The sequence below is a fragment of the Vulpes vulpes genome, chromosome 2 (genome assembly GCF_048418805.1).
Source record: "Vulpes vulpes isolate BD-2025 chromosome 2, VulVul3, whole genome shotgun sequence".
In the NCBI taxonomy this organism is placed as follows: Eukaryota; Metazoa; Chordata; class Mammalia; order Carnivora; family Canidae; genus Vulpes; species Vulpes vulpes.
The window spans coordinates 41,058,875-41,062,649 of record NC_132781.1 but is presented as its reverse complement, the minus strand read 5'-3'; the positions used below and the strand labels follow the sequence as shown (position 1 = coordinate 41,062,649).

The 3,775-nt window shown below is 41.4% G+C and overlaps 1 pseudogene; it reads right to left on the bottom strand.

Moving 5' to 3' along the window:
* Positions 1–420: 420 nt before the first annotated feature.
* Positions 421–519, bottom strand: LOC112933196 (U6 spliceosomal RNA; annotated as a pseudogene).
* Between the last annotated feature and the right edge of the window lie 3,256 nt (positions 520–3,775).

Here is a 3,775-nt window from a genome sequence, read left to right as displayed (position 1 = left end):
AGATCTACTAGATCACCCCACATAAATCTGGGGCCCAGCAGAAAGGATGAATAAGAAAAATACTCTGTTGTCTGACACCTTGGCACTGGGTAGAGGTAACGGGGAAATTCCCCTGGAGATTCATAACCACGAGCGCACCCACATGGAGGCTTGCAGTCTGAACTCATGCACCTGAGAAATTAAAGAAAACACAAAAGCAACCTCAAGCAGAGACTTGTCTGAAGTATCCCGATTTGGTAGCATCTCCTCTTTCTGTGGAGAACAAACCATTTTAATTCAGGCCTCAGAGTATTACCACAGATAAAATTCCCAGGAAAATGAGCAACTTGGAGGCCACACACACACACACACACACACACACAAAGTCCTCGGAGCATGGCCCTGCTAACACCTTGACTGATTTCAGACATCTGGCCTCCAAATCTGAGAGAATAAATCTCTTTTGTTATTCTTGTGCAGGGGCCATGCTAATCTTCTCTGTATCATTCCAACATTAGTATACGTACTGCCGAATCAAACACAAATCTCTGTTGTTTTAAGCCTCCAAGTTTGTGGTGATTGGTGATGGCAGCCTTGGGAAACTGAGGTAGGGGCAGAAGTAATAGCCTAAGGAATCATGACTGAGACATTTCCTAAACTGTTGTAAATTATCAATACTCAGATCCAGTGATCCCAGTTAATCCCAAGCACAGAAGTTAAGAGGGAATTCATGCCTAGACACACTAGTGAAACTGGAGAACACCAAAGACAAAAAGAAGATTTTAAAAGTAGCCCAAGATGGGCAGCCTGGGTGGCTCAGCAGTTTAGTGCCACCTTCAGCCCAGGGCGTGATCCTGGAGACCCGGGATCGAGTCCTACATCAGGATCCCTGCATGGAGCCTGCTTCTCTCTCTGCCTGTGTCTCTGTGCCTCTCTCTCTCTCTCATGAATAAATAAATAAAATCTTAAAAAAATAAAAATAAATAAAAGTAGCCAAAGAGAAAACATATAGTCTGAGAGCTGGTTTCTCAATGGCCATAGTGGAAGCTGGAAGATGGTGGAATGATACCTTCAATGAGCCAAAAGTAATGGCCAGTCTAGAACACTATGTCCAGCAACACTATCATTCCAGAGTGAGAGTAAAAGAGAGCGTTCTTAGAAAATAAAATTATTCCCAGCAGAATCTCATTAAAGGAAATTCTGTGATCTATATCAACAGAAGGAAAATGATCCTGATTGGAAGTTTTGAGAAAAGGACAAAGGGTGGGATGGGACATTTGGGTGGCTGAGTGGTTGGGCATCTGCCTTTGGCTCAGGTTGTGATCCTGGAGTCCTGGGATCAAGTCCCACATTGGGCTCCCCGAAGGGAGCCTGCTTCTCCCTCTGCCTGTGTCTCTGCCTCTCTCTCTGTGTCTCTTATGAAAAAATCTTTTTTTTTTTAAACTAAAAAAGGACAAAGGGCAAATAAAGGGTAAATATGGGATAATTCTAAATGAACATGGCCTGTACAAAACAGTAAGTAAGATGTCTGGGAATGTGCTGGATATTACCAGTTATTAATTTTATTCTTGCCTCGTATTGCAGAGATAGAAGCCTAGCAGCTACGCCTTTCAGATTCCCATGCCAGAGGGACTCTAGTATAGCTTCTGACAATGAGAAGCATCCACACGAGAGGAGAGATGGCAGAGATGTAGAAACCATCCTTCTGGCTCTGGTGGTAGTGGCAGAGCAGACTAGAACACCAGGTGGCACAACCCAGTATCCTGATCCCTGTAGTGAACATAGCAATTTCCTGTCATTTCCAACCCTGGATAATGTTTCCTTCTATCTCCAGTCTTGCTCTCCTTCAGGCTTTCCCACAATCTGGTGACCAAATCTCCCAGTTAAAATTTTTTTAAGTTTGTTTCTTAGAGGCGGGGGCGAGGCGGGGATGGAGAGAGAGTGCCCAGGTGAGGGGTAAAGGGCAGAGGGAGAGAGAGAGAGAGAGAGAGAGAGAGAAACCTTAAGCAGGCTCTACACTCAGCATGGGGCTGACTGACTCGGGGCTCCATCTCTCTGAGATCGCGACCTGAGTCAAAAATCACATCAAACACTTAACTACTGAGCCCACCCAATGCCCCTTTAAGATTTTGTTTTTAAGTAATCTCTACACCAAACATGGGGCTTGAACTCATAACCTTGTGATCAAGAGTTGCATTTCTATCAACTGAGTCAGCCAGATGTCTCTCAATTAAATTTTCTACTTGACATACCTAGAAAAATTTGTTTTTCTGGCTAGACTTTTACTGTTACAACAGATAAACACACATACAAATAATATAGAATTAAAATATGTGGACAATAGCATCTACACTGAAGGGGTTAATGGAGTCAAAGTGACTTAAGAATCTTGTATTATTTGGGAGGAAGGGAAAGCTTTTAATTAACTTTTGACTTTGATAGGTTAAGAATGCAGGTAGGCACCTGTGTGGCTCAGTTAATGGTTAAGCGTCTGCTTTCCCCTCAGGTCATGATCCCAGGGTCCTGAGATCACGCCCTGCATCATGCTCCCTGTCCAGCAGGGAGCCTACTTCTCCCTTTCCATCTGCTGCTCCCCCTACTTGTGCTCTCTCATGGGTTCTCTCTCTCTCCCTCAAATAAATAAATATTTTTTAAAAAATTAAAAATCAATCAATCAATAAATAAAATACACTATTTATGAGGCACCTGAGTGGCTCAGTTGGTTAAGCATCTGACTCTTGATTTTGGCTCAGGTTGTGATGTCAGGGTCATAAGATCAAACCCCACATCAGTCTCTGCACTGGGCATGGAGCCTGCTTAAGATTCTCTCTCTCCCTCTCCCTTTGCCCCTCCCTCACCCCGCTTGCATGCTTGTGCTCTGTCTCTAAAAAAAAAAAAGTATCTACAAGAGTATCAAAGAAACAGTAAATTATTGAAAATAACAAAAGGAATGCAGTCTCTTTGTGGCATAATTATAAATCTGCATTGAGAGACATTTTTTAAAAGACTTCAATAAAATTAGAATTACATCATGTTTGTTTGACCCATAACTTGCATCATGAAAGAAAGTTAATTCAAAATGGATCATAGACCTGAACGTAAATCTTAAAACTACGGGGAGAAAGCCTTTGCAACCTTGGGTTAGGCAAAGATCTCTTAACTATGACAACAAAAGCACAATCCATAAAAGTACAAATCAATAAATGGTACTTCATCAACATTAAGACTTTTGCTCTTCAAAAGATACTCTTAAGAGAATGAAAAGACAAACCATGACCTGAGGGAAAAGAAATTTGCAAAGCAAAACTCTGATGAAGTAGTTGTATTCAGGATATAAAGATTTCTCAAAACTCAATAAGAAACAACCCAGTTAAAATGAACAAAAGATTTGAACAGACACCTCACCAAAGAATATATACAGATGGAAGATAAGCACATGAACAGCAGCTCAGCTTCGTAGAGGGAAGGGTGGGATATCTGGGGAGGAAGGATAGCAATAGCAAGGAAGAAAGCCTTGGGGCTGATGGATTTGTTCTTGTGTGTAGTGTCGGTTTCATGGGTATATACAGGTGTCAAAACTTACCTAATTATACATTTTAAATATGTGTAGTTTATTGCACTGTCAATCATGCTTCAATAAAGCTCTATTTTAAAAGACTTATAAAAGCAGAAATATACCATGTTGGTGGGCTGGCAAACTCAACAGTCTCCCCAGTTTGAGTTTAAATTCAATGAAATCCCAATTAAAATATATCCCAGCTGCTTTTTTTTTTCTTTTGTGGAATTTGATGAGCTA